The sequence below is a fragment of the Arvicola amphibius genome, chromosome 5 (assembly GCF_903992535.2).
Source record: "Arvicola amphibius chromosome 5, mArvAmp1.2, whole genome shotgun sequence".
Classification (NCBI taxonomy): Eukaryota; Metazoa; Chordata; class Mammalia; order Rodentia; family Cricetidae; genus Arvicola; species Arvicola amphibius.
Genome location: NC_052051.1, coordinates 129221806 through 129235097, shown reverse-complemented (window position 1 = coordinate 129235097; position 13292 = coordinate 129221806). Strand labels below are relative to the sequence as shown.

General features: G+C 41.4%; 1 protein-coding gene across 4 annotated transcripts in view; it reads right to left on the bottom strand.

Annotated features, from left to right (window-relative positions):
* Csnk1g3 (casein kinase 1 gamma 3) overlaps positions 1–12247 on the bottom strand; it is an 89627-nt gene extending 77380 nt beyond the window's left edge. For all 4 annotated transcript variants that reach the window (XM_038330675.2, XM_038330677.2, XM_038330676.2 and 1 more), the window contains exon 1: positions 11923–12247. The gene's annotated coding sequence lies outside the window, so the exon portion shown is untranslated. The remainder of the gene's footprint in view (positions 1–11922) is intronic.
* Positions 12248–13292: the final 1045 nt, after the last annotated feature.

The window sequence follows — 13292 nt, the reverse complement described above, 5'->3', positions numbered from 1 at the left end:
AAGAAGCAGATGCAAACCCATCCACAACCACACAGCTTCTTTCAAAGTTTCTGCAGATCCCTTTTTTAGTTTTCAGAAAGTCTCAGGACTTTCGACAAGTGGTATAATGTCAGCACACACCCCAGTAAGGACTGGACAACACACTGAATAAGAAAAGAAAATCACACATTTGCCAAACCTATAATGAAACCTACAAATACATAAAATAAGGAAGTAAGGGACTAGGGATATACGTCAACTGGTGGATTGCTTGCCTATCATGCACAAGACCCTGGATTGACTCCCCAACACTCAAAAACAAAATCTAAAGGACCATCAAGACTGCTCATCATATAATGAATGGACCTTATGATGAAGAAATGGCAACCTGAACTCCAGACCCACACAAAAGCTAGAAGGATAGAACTAACTCTAGAGTTGTCCTCTGGCTTCCAAACACATGACATAACACATGCACACATGCACACACACACACACCATATACATAGCTTAAAACTTTAAGAATACTAATGATAACATCTCAGAACAGATTTTACATTTTTAAAACAAGTCAATTCATGCCAAAAATTAAAAAAATGTATTTTAAGCCGGGTGGTGGTGGCGCACGCCTTTAATCCCAGCACTCGGAAGGCAGAGGCAGGCGGATCTCTGTGAGTTCGAGACCAGCCTGGTCTACAAGAGCTAGGTCCAGGACAAGCTCTAGAAACTACAGGGAAACCCTGTCCCGAAAAATCAAAAAAAAAATGTATTTTAGAACCTTTTGTATAGTAAAATTATTAATAACAAACAGCAGTGCTCATTACTCGTTATTACATGTTGATTTTACTATGGTACTGTGGTATTTTACCGAATTAAAAATAATCTCCAAAAGTCATTCATAATGTTCACATAACATGTTCTCCAAATCCTATGTATAGAATATTAAAGCTCTCCACCACAAACTCTTAAATATCAGAGTAGTTTTTAGAAATCTAATCCTTACAATGCATGGAATAATGGCAAAAACTTGCCACCATGCAGAGTGTGTATGAGTGTGTTGGAACTGAACTGAATTCATAATAAATATAACTTGCTCCCTTGCCAGGCAGTGACGTTGTACACCTTTAACCCAAGCACTCAGGAGGCAAAGGCAGGTGGACCTCTGAGTTTGAGGCCAGTCTGGTCTACATAGTGAGTTCCAAGACAGCCAGAGCTACACAAAGAAGCCCTGCTGTTCCCCCCCCACACATACATACATACATACATACATACATACATACATACATAATAAGTAAATAGAAGGCTTGCTCCCATTCTGTCAGACCAAAAGTGCTGAAAACGAGTAAAAACGAGCCAAAGTTAGCATCAAATGAGACAAAAAAGGACCTCAATTAGTCATCAATGACAAAATGATCCTATACACACCTATTATTATCATAGTGTATTAATGTGTATACATATCCTAACTATACTCAATACAGACAATATAGTATGAATATACTATTACTGAGATAAAAATATTTCTGCTGAGGAAAATTCCAGAGGTACTTGTTAGCCCTGATACAAAAGAGGAGGAGGAAGTAGAGTCTACCACTTAAGTCTCTTCTGTCCCCATGGAGACTCCTGTCATCTTGGCACTTAGCAACGAAGAAAGGAAATTCAAGGGTTTGTGGTCTGGGTTATAAACCAGGACTCTGTCTCAAAACCTTAAAAAAAAAAAGAAAAAACCCAATGATTTTGTAAATATGATCAATATAACATAAAATGAGTTAACTCTAATCGGCAAGCATTCTTTAAAGATAATTTTAGAGATGTGTTTTTATTACTTAATTCTTAATATTTCCAAGAGTACTCCCTAGTTGCTGCTCTAATTTCTTCTTGATAAATTTCCTTTTAAAAAGCTTTACAGGATATCCTAAATGTTCTAGCTTTGATGCTATGCTTATCAAAAATTACTAATGTGAAATTAATATGCCTCACCAAGAAAGCTGGGTCCAACGCTATGAGAAGTCACTTTTTGAACCTGATCCTCTGATAATAGCTGGGTCTATGTGTGTGTTTGTTTATTTAATTTGATCTCATTCTTTAAACCAGGTTGGCCGCAAACTCAAGGCAATCTACCTGAATTGGCTTCGTGTACACTGGGACTATAGCTTCATGAACCACCATGCCCTTCCCACGCATTTTTTTTTTACCATTTCCATACCTCATCCCCAATTAAAATGACAGCATGAAGGCACTGATTTTTAGTGGTAAAGGTGCCCATAAGGAAAGGAGGAAATCAGTTCTTTTCAACCTTGCAGCCAACTAGAACAGCCTAAAGAAAGCTAAAACATGCCAATGCTCTGGCTCAACCACCACATTCAAATATAAGTTAGTTGGGTAACATCCTAAGAAAATGTTAACAGGGATTTGGGCTGAGCGGAACTGGTAGAAAAATGTTCTCCAGGGCCCTTTCTCTCCACTCATCTACTAACAGAGTGTTAGCACTCTCAGGTCTACAAACACAGTCTTATAAATATACTTTTCTTCTCTTACGACAGGGGAAAAAATATATAGAATAAGATCATTTTTACTTATTTGACTTTTGGGGGGTTTTGTTTTGCTTTTTGTTTGTTTTTGGGGGGTTTTGGGTTTTTTTTTTTTTTTTTTTTTTTGAGACAGGGTTTCTCTGTATAACAGTCCTGGCTGTCCTGGAAACCTCTTTGTAGACCAGGAAGGCTTTAAACTCACAGAGATCTACTTGCCTCTCCCAAGTGCTGAGATTAAAGGTATGCATCACTATTGCCCAATAACTGATTTTCTCATCCTAAATACTCATAAATTATTTGTCTGCTCTTCAAAAAAAACAAAAACAAAACAAAAACATTCATAAGGACAGTATTAAGATAATTAGCAAAGCATACAATACATATTCCATTTAATCAACTAACTTTCAACAGATCAGAAAATATATGAAAGAATGACTTTTTAAACTGTGACATTTTAATACCTTATCAGCAATAAGCATTTATAGAATCTCAATTATATAAAGATATTTTAGTCACAATATACCTTGACATTCACATACTAGAACTCAGAAAACAATCTACCATTTGCTTGAATGAAAATTGGTATCGCAAGATTCCACGTCTTGAAGAATTAGATTTAGGAAGTATTGTGGGTAGTATTATTACTTTCAGATCCCAGGAATGAATACAAATAATGCTTTATAAACCTTTGCACCAACAAATGCCACCTATCCAACACTAATGCCTGTAGTTACACCCGCACATTGATGCCAGGCAATCCCTGATTACAATTTCATTATAAGGAGTCACAGTCATATGTCTACACAGCCTAAGCCATGCATAAGATGGAGTGGGTCAGGATGAAGGCTCTCTCTTCTCCACTACTTTACCAAACATATTTGCCTACCATATGAATGTGCAATTCTCACTGGTAGAGTAAGTGTTTCAAAGAAATAGAAAATAAACATGTCACAGACTGGGTATAAGGGGAAAAAAGAATTTTCACTTCCCTTTTCACAAAGGAAATTCTGAACATAATTTTAGCTCTAAATATACCACATTCTAATGCATTGTCTAGTACTCTTGCAAAAACAAATCTAAAAAATATACAACACAATCATTTCAAAACACTGTGTATGAAACGTATTACTTCTAGAAAGTACATTTATACGAAAAGGTGTCACATGGCCAATTTTAACTTAAAACTTCAGAGGTCTATTGAGATGGCTGCAATAGCATGAGGATCTGAGATCAGATACCCAGCCCTATGTAAAACTGCTGGTCATGGCAGCAGTGCGAGCTTATGATCCCAGCATGGGGTGGTGGTGGAGGGAATGTAACATAGATAGGTAGATTCCAGGGGATCCTAACTGAAATAGCAAGCTCCAGATCTAGTAACAGATACTACCTCAAAAAAATATGGGGCTGGAGAGATGGCTGGCTCAGCATTTAAGAGCACTGGCTTCCCTTTCAGAGGACCCAGGTTCAATTCCCAGCACCCACAGGGCAGCTCACAACTGTCTGTAACTCCGGTTCAGCGGATCTGAAACCCTCTCAAAGACAAAAAGCCAATGCACGTTTTAAGTAGTTTCAAAAAAAAAAGGCCAGGCCAGGTGGTGGTGGTGCATGCCTTTAATCCCCTTTAATCCCAGTACTTGGAAGGCAGAGGCAGGAAGATCTCAGTGAGTTCGAGGCCAGCCTGGTCTAGCCTGATCTACAAGGTGAGCTGCAGGACAGCCAGTGAAACCTGTCTCAAGAAACCAAAAATGAAAAATGGTAAAGAGAGAGGAGGATACCTGAAATTAAACTCTGGCCTCAACAAACACACTCACAAGCAAATGCACTCGTGCACACATGAATACATACATACACATACACTCGTGCACACACACTCATACACAACTCAAAACTTTTAAGATGTATCCAATTTTAAGAATCAAAAAAAATGTATCAATACATTCAAGGAACATTTATTTCATGGTATTACATAATGGTAATAAAATTATGTGTAGCCGGGCGGTGGTGGTGCACGCCTTTAATCCCAGCACTCGGGAGGCAGAGGCAGGCGGATCTCTGAGTTCGAGGCCAGCCTGGTCTACATGAGCTAGTTCCAGGACAGGCTCTAGAAACTACAGGGAAACCCTGTCTCGAAAAAACCAAAATAAATAAATAAATAAAAATAAAAATAAAATTATGTGTAAAAATCCTAAGCTGGCAGAAAACATTCCTTACTAGAAATCTATTCTCTTTACTCAAAAAAAGAATATATGTATGCATGTACACACAATACATACATATACATACACACATACATATGTACATTGGATGAAGAAATACACAGACATATTTCTGCATATCAAATGCAGAAATATACTAATAGGAGAAAAGTAAAAATAATTCTAAATGTCACTTAATAAATAACTTCCATTAACATATTCTTTTGGGAAATAAACAGTGAATATATTTACGTACACACATACATATCTATGCCTTTCTTTAACATACAATGAAGAAAGGAAAAGTCTAATATAACTTTCTTCAAAATGAAAATATGTAAGCAGTTAGTTATATCCTCATTCTGCTTTCCATTTTCACCGAAACAGGTCAAGTTTGAGATTATTCAGTGAGTGTATGACGCACAGGTATACACTCCAGTGATCATTACTGCTGCTTATTTGAAGGGAATTTTTTTTAAAATCTGTTATTTAGAAAAAAAAAGCCCTCGGCTGTCTGCCTCCAAAGACTGAGAACACAGTACCTGTCCTAGAAAGGCTCGGCTGACTCACCGGCAGTCAGAGTCTGAGTCTGCACTGCAGACAGGACTCCTCTGACGGCCTCCCACCTGTCGGTCAGAAGGGGATGACACTAGTAATTTGGAGATGCGAGTTCTACTAATCAAGCGCATGACATCAATATTTCACTCAACCTTCCCATGACTCACTCAATTTTAAAACTGTGATTCTCCCACGCCTCCCCTCCCACCCCCCACTGTTTCTCCTGTTCTCAAATTCGGTAAGAAACCACCCTTTCTTCTTGTCATTGAGACTCCACAACTTCAAGTTTGTCTGACTGTCTTGTTTTGTTTTGTTCCCACAGAGCACTTGGGGTGAGGAACAAAGTAGTCTATGGAGATCAAAGGTGTAGGCAGTATTTTGAACAAGGACCAGAGGGCAGTAATTTGGTAAATAATTAAATGTATTCATGTTTTTTTTATTTGAAATCAGAATAGCTTCAACAGTGCCATGTAAAGCATAAAATCTTACTACTTGGATAACCTCTTTTAGTGCGTCAAATTAGCCAGTTTAAAACTGGCAATATTTTTAGTACTGAAATATATTCAGCCCAGAGTACTTTTAAGACAGCAACATGGGACGTTTTCATCCATTGCATCTGTACTACACTGTGGAGTTCAAAGTGCATTGACATGCATTATTTATTTCAGTCTCAAAACAAGTAGTAATGGTCACTATTGATTGTATCTCTAATATTCATTTCCCCATTCTTCCTTCTCATGCTATTTTCAAAATATTCTCTCTCCCCTGTGTAACTGCAGAGCAAGGAATATATCCTGACTAGCAGACACCAAACATAACTCTATTCCATTGTCCTAACTGGATAAAACAGGTGCACCATTACTTATGATCAATAAAATATGAAGAAAAATATACTGGTAGGCCAGTGCTAAGGTTTTTCTCATTTGGGAGGGAGTGACAAGATGAAAGAGCTCAGGCAAGCAAGCTCCACTCCCTCCTCTGCCAATGCAAATCCATAACGTGATCTGATAGCAGTCTAAGGATGTATTGAGAGCACAGATAAGAGCCAGCAAAGTCACAGAAAGGCAAACAACTACTCAAGACTCAGCCCTGAGCCTTCCCAATTCGATGTTGCACACTGCTGTACACTGCATTTCAGTCTTCTGAAGCAGTGGATCCCACATAAGCAGCATATCCCTGTATCTTTCTCAACCTGGACCTTGTTATTTTTTAACTGCAAATTCTCCTTTTCAACTTGAGCTAAGTTAGCAATCTTCAGCCATCAAACCAGCATGCTTTGCACCATATTCAAGTGCTCCTGATACACATCAAGGGAGTGTTATTTCTACTTTCTAAGAACAACCTCACCTACCAATTCACCCTAGCAGTGCCTACTCAACTTGAAGAGCTACTGAAATGGTAAGGCTCTACTCCAATGCTGACACTGCATAAAACCTGAAAAATAGCATAGGAAATCTGACCAAGTGTAGTTTGCACTACTTTATGCAATCACATGACTAGATATTTAAACAATGCATTCTGAGAAATGACCTTCTGGTAGGGTCAGGAAAACCAGAATTTCCTTTGTGTCTTGGAAGAAGATGCAGTCAGACAAAGTGGCTCAAGCCTATAATCCTAGCACTTAGGAAGGTGACAGACAGGACGGTTTGAAGTTCAAGATCAACCTGAGCTAATTATTCCAGGCTAACCTGCACTACAGAGTGAAATCATCTCAAAAAACAAGCAGAAACAAAAAAAAAAAAAAAAAAAAAAAAAAAAAAAAAAAAAAACAGTCATTAGATACTAAGGAAGTCTCAAAGTTGGTATAATTAGATTAGGTTTTAGTAGGTTCCTCTTTGGCTTATTTATCAACAGATGTCAATTAGCTTTAAAGAGAATTAAAAAAAAATCTGCAGAACAAAAAGCTCAGGGACACTAAATAATTTACTGCAGCTAAAACAAAACAAGGTCTATTTACAGTGCAATCTTGCAATGCATCTCACAACACTTAAGCAGCCTTACTATGGGGTCTTCACAAATTTCCTGGATTAAAATCATTTCATCCTCCCCCCATATTTCAACTGTAATTAGTTTTACTACTCTGTTTTTTCCAACACAGTCAAATGGTTCTCATACACACACGTTTCTGACCTCAGAATTTGCTGAGCAAGGTTTTACTGCAATATGTGATTACAAAATCAAATGTAACTGCCACCGATGGTTTGTGGAGCATAAACACAAATGATTCTTGGGGACAACTGGTAGGAATGAAAGTTCGAGGGGAAACTGGAGTGGCTTACTGCCACCGCATGCAGCACGGCTTTGCTCTATTACTTCTTCAGGGAGAAGAAAGTATCATTTAAGCTTAGGAGTGGGTTCAAGCAGAGGTCACTTAAGAGGCAATCTTCCTATAATGAGCCTCCCCAAGAGTCTTTGGTTATTCTATACACCAACCAGGCCTCTAACAATTGATACCTATCAGCAATTTCTGAAATGAAGCTCTATATGGCATCACACCTTGGCACTTTCACAACAATGTGCTCAATCTCAATGAAGAGCATAATGGCAGAGTCAACCCTAACCCTCAATCTCATCTCCGCTCCTCTTTCCCCAACACGCACACCAGCACACACACACACACACACACAAAAGATTCTTCTAGGCAATCCAGAACTGGCTAAACACAAAGAGAAACTTGAGCACAACTTCAACTCTGACATTACTACACTAGAGGAAAAAAGCATTAGTAGTTAAAGAAAAAAAACTCATAACTGATGCGATGTTTCTGTCTTAAACCACCGAAAGCTACAAAAATAAAAGCTGATATGATTTAGCCATAAATTTATTAAATTTAATTCAAACTACATTGGCTAAAATGTATTTCTTTCTCCCCCAACACACTAATACTCATTGTTAGGAATGCTAAGGTGAGCAACTGCGATGGATGAGAAGATACAAACACTTAGAGTCTAGGAACATACTAACCCCAGGTCCCATAACAGACAGGAACTTCAAACACATACAGTTTCTCAACCACAACTTTGGGAAGTGAGTTAGGAAAACATGCCTAACAGTGGGTATCTAAAATAATCCCACATACACCTCTCTCCAGTATTTGCTAGGCAAGCACTCTACCACTGAGCTATAACCCCAGGTTTTATTATATATTTTCTAAGAAGTTTCAGGCTATCCAGAGTCCTTCCCCATTAACAAATTATGCATACTTGATTCAAAAAATGAGACCCCAAGTATGATTCTGTCTTGGGGATCCACACAACGGGAATGCTTATCACTGAAACTCTGTTTTCTGAGCCTACAGATTCTTTGCAACTGGGAAAAGACATAAATCCCCAAACTGTCATTTCCAAAGAAAGAGCTAACTTTCTTCTTAAAGAGCCAAAACCGGAACATACTAACAGTATCAAATAATATCACTAAATGCCAACTGCTTGAATAAAGAAAAAGAATATGGAAGTTGAAGGGAAAAACAGAGTGGTGACTATGGAATCAAGGAAAAAGGACACAAATACACATTGTTATCCCTAAGACACATTTCAACAGCTTACTTACAACCACTGAGACTTCCTGCTCTCACAATGGGAGTCCCATCATTTAACTGAACCCCCAGAAAAGTTCAAAGTGGTCTTAAAAGTAAATTGTAGCTCCTTTTGTTTTTTAGGGGGAGGTTTCAAGATAATATAAATTCAGTCACAATGTAATTCTTTCTAATATTAAGAGAGAAATTTGAGGGAAAAAACTTTCACTGTAACTTTTTTACAAGCACTCAGAAACTGATGGTGTGAGGGTGATATTTTTCTAAGCACTATTTTGATAGTGATTTGAGGGTTAAATTACAGTCTACTGATACTTAAGATGACTAAAAATGGGCTGGAGAGATGGCTCAGTGGTAAAGAACACTGACTGCTCTTCCAGGGGAATCAGATTCAATTCCCAGCACCGACATGGCAGCTCACAACAGTCTGTAACTCCAGGATCTAGCACACTCATGCAGATATACATACAGGCACAAAACCAATAAAATAAAAATAAAAAGATGACAAAAACCTCATATATGTTTATCTGGAACTATGGTTATTCTCATTTTATCATCTTACTATTGTGGTTAATTTTCTTCGTGCGTAGATTTCTTTCTTCATGACCCTTTTTCTCTAGCAAATCTCACCTTCAAATGTATTCACAGTAACAGATTATGCAATGGCCTGCACTGTGTTGTGTTGTTTAATATTTTACCATTCCCTTTAGTTAACTGTATATTTTGTTGGGGGGGTGCCCTTTATAATTAAAACAATATTTGTTCTATTCTGCAAAGAAGAAAAAAAGCAAAAGCTATACCATAGAATGATCTGTTCTGTTCCCAGCAGGAAAAAGATTACAGGAGGGATCAGAGGGAACACAGAAATAAATGGAGGGCTTCCCATTTCTCCCTGAGTCATTTTTACAGTCCTTATTTATTTCATGTAAAACCAATTACCAGATTACCAGACACACCCATAATCAAATGTAAGTAAAGAAAAATTATAAAGCCATGTATAAACTGATGTCCACTGTATACATCTGCTTCCCCCCAGTAGCACAGATGACAGCCAGCTAACCACTGGGTTATAATTTGTTTCCTTAAACACAACGTTCTTCTGTGTCTACCTCTTGTCACCACAGAAGAGACACGTTTGAGCCTTCACACCTCCAGCTGACTCACTGTTCAACACAAGGCCTTCTGAGCCTCCATGGCCTGCTCAACCCACTCTCCCAGCTTCCTCTTCACAGCAGCTCGGCATCCAGCTCAACAGGTGCCCTAGCACTCAGCCACATGACAGCGCTCGGCCAGCCCCCAGCCCCCTGTGCCCATGAAAATACCTAAGGCCCAAACACAGTGTCACAGCCCCACGCTCATTCCTAACTCCCTTCAAATTAGTGTCTTGCACACGCACCCCATGCTTCCGTCCATCTCTAATAAAACCTACAGGAAGCTTGGGGTTGCAATTATTTGGGACCATGCATGCTTCTCCCTTGAAGGTAGCTAGAGTCTTGGTAATCTTCATATTTCTACCCATTCATCTAATAACATCAAGTGGTAAGGGTATGAGTTCATTAGATTATCATTTGATTCTAATCCCAGTACTTGATTTTGAAAAGAGCAACAAATGACTTTCGTCATTAGAAGAACTGCGGTATACATTTGCAAATATAATACTAAAATGTCAATAATTACACAATTCATCAAATTTAAGCTGACAAAAGGGGGGTCATGGAGTACATAAATCATCAATAACCATTCTTCAAGATACACCACAACGTCAAAAAAGTCTCATCTGTATCAACATTAAAAGCAAGGTGGAACACTATTAATTATCCTAACACTCAAGAGGCCTCAGCAGGAGGAAAATGAATTCAAGTCCAACCCATGCTGTGTAGTCAGACCCTGTCTCAAAAGTCCAAAATGAGTAAGTAAACAACTAAAACAAAATAAAATCTTTTTGTTCCCAAGTCCTATATGGATTCCTTCTACATGATACATATCCAGAAATGTAAGTTCACTTAAAGCAAAACTATCTATACATTCTATTAAGAATGTAGGTGAAAGGCACACAATGTACATAACACCATTCTTCCAGTGCCTATAAATATAATACTAATCTTCGTGAAGCTAGGAAAGCTAATTTACAAAACATGAAGCTTATCCTAGGGCAGAATCACAGTAAAAGCAAAGTTAAGTAACCATTATAAAACGCTGTAAGCACATCTCAAAAATAAGCAATTAAGAACGTATAGCAAGCAAAGCATTTGATTTCTGTCATAATATATTTTCTTAAACGAGTCTCAGGTCTAAATTTAATTATTCTTAAACAACTTTGTGTCTATTTTTCTCCCACCTTGGGTTTACAGGGAACGCCAAGATTCCTCAAAGAAGCACACATTTAAATTTGATTTATTCCCACTTTCATAGTTCGATATCTCTACCTGTGGTCAAACGTCAAGTATAATCACAAGAAGCAATTGCAAGAATAAAAACAGTTTGTCTTCGTAAGTTTATTTTTCAAAGGTGTTTCATCTTCCAATACTAAGTACCCGTTGAACAGACTGCTCCACAGGGGCACTGACCTAAGCCCGGATACTCATCCCAACAGAGCCACAACTCATGCCCAGCCTGGAGCAACAGTAGCCTGCTGCCACTCAGACTTCTCCCTCACCCTTTTTAAACTTTTCGGGGTGGGCGAAGAGGAGTGATCGTGAACTGCACAGCCCGAACTCCCCCGACCTCAGCAGCACACAGGATCTCCATCAACACCCCGCACCCAGGAACCGCGGTGCCTCCTCCCCCGCGGGCGGGTAACACACCAACCCGACCCCAGAGCCCGCGGCAGGCAGGTCGCTGCCTTCCCCGAACGGCTCGGCCGATTTCCGAGTCGGCGGAAGGCTCGGCACACCGGTTCCCTCGCCGCCACCTCGGCTCAGGGAAGTTGCCCCGCGCCGCCGCCGCCAGCGCCTCCTCCTCCCCGCCGCCCCGAAGCTCAGGCAGCCGCGCGACCGCCGGGCCCCTCCCCGGCCCAGCCCGCAGCCCCTGCGCCGCCCGGCCCGGCCCGGCCCGGCCCGGCCTCGCCCCGCCGCCCGCGCCCCTGGCTCGCCCGCCTGCCCGCGGGCCTCCGCCGACCGTAATTTACCTCAGAGGCGCAGCCGCGGGCAGCGGGTTCGGCCCGGCGCGCGCGTCCGCCTGTCAGCGCCGGCACATCCCCGCCGCCGGCGGCCGCAGGAGATGAACGAGGCCGAGGAGAGGAAGGCGCGAGCTTGAGAAGGACGGGCCCGCGTCTCCCGGCTCGGCGCGCCGCCGCCGGCGCCACCTACTGCCGCCGCTGAGCGCCGAGTCGCCGTCCGGGCCGCGGCTGTGGCCACCGATGCAACCGGGAATGAATGCACGGCGGCGCCTCGCTTATCCGGAGGTCAAACATCCTTCGGCCTCGAGCATCCGGAGCGGCACCGGACCCGGAAGTGAACACATGGGGAAAAAAGAGGAAAAAAAAAAAAGAAATAAAGAAAAGAGAAGAAAAAAAAAAGAAAGCGTCTCGTCTCTCCAGCGGCGGAGGCCCCCAAGCAGCCCGCAGCAGCGAAAAGAGCCGAGTGGAGCCGAAGATGACACAGACCGGCTCGGATTGGTCGGCTCGCTGGCCGGAAAGGAGGCCACGCGCTCATTGGCTGACACGACCTAGAAAGTCTGAAGTCCCGCCCCGCCCCGCCTTCGCAGGAGCAGCGCGCGGGAGGGGAGCGGTTGTAGGTCCCTGGTGGCTTCTCTCTGAAGCCGTGGGAGGAAGGCAAAGCGAGGTCTGCGAAGAACTGGGCGAGCTTTAGAAATGCTGCTGAGAATCAAGGGACAGAGCGTTCAGGGCATCGGTGCTCAGCCAGGGTGGCAGGGCCTTCTTGAACAATGCCAGCAAATCAAGACCAGGCCGATGGTCTCCCCTTCCTGACCCCAAGTGCTATACCACGGACTCCGGATGCTTAGAAAAATGGTTTGTGGTTCCCATTTGGGAGCTCAGGTCACCATCCCCTGAACGAAAATTGTGTCATAGATATTATTGCCTTTTTTTTTTTTTTCCAAATGAAGCTCTAGGAGTTTGGACTCTAAACGTGACTCAAATCGTTAAGTTGTAAAGCTGAAACGGGAATGCACTTCCCAGGCCGCTCTGTCCTCTTGGAAAGGGCAGAGGATTATATTGTTCATTAAGCACTGCTTCGTGAGTAGCAGCATCATTGTGTAATACAGTACAGCCAGGCACAGCCCCATAGGCCTGTAATCCCAGCTACTGGGGAGGCTGAGACAGGCAGATGGCACATTGGAGCTAAGGGAGCTGGGACTGGCTTGAGATTTAGTAAAAGAAAATAACCTAGCATTCAGGAGTTCAGTCCATAATACAGAGGACCGGTGTGTTGGGAGAACAGGTAAGATGCATACGTGTTCAGACACAGGTAATTATCTCCTCGAACAACATATCCCATGGCCTAAAAGACTGATCTTCCAAGGACCCAGTACTAGAAA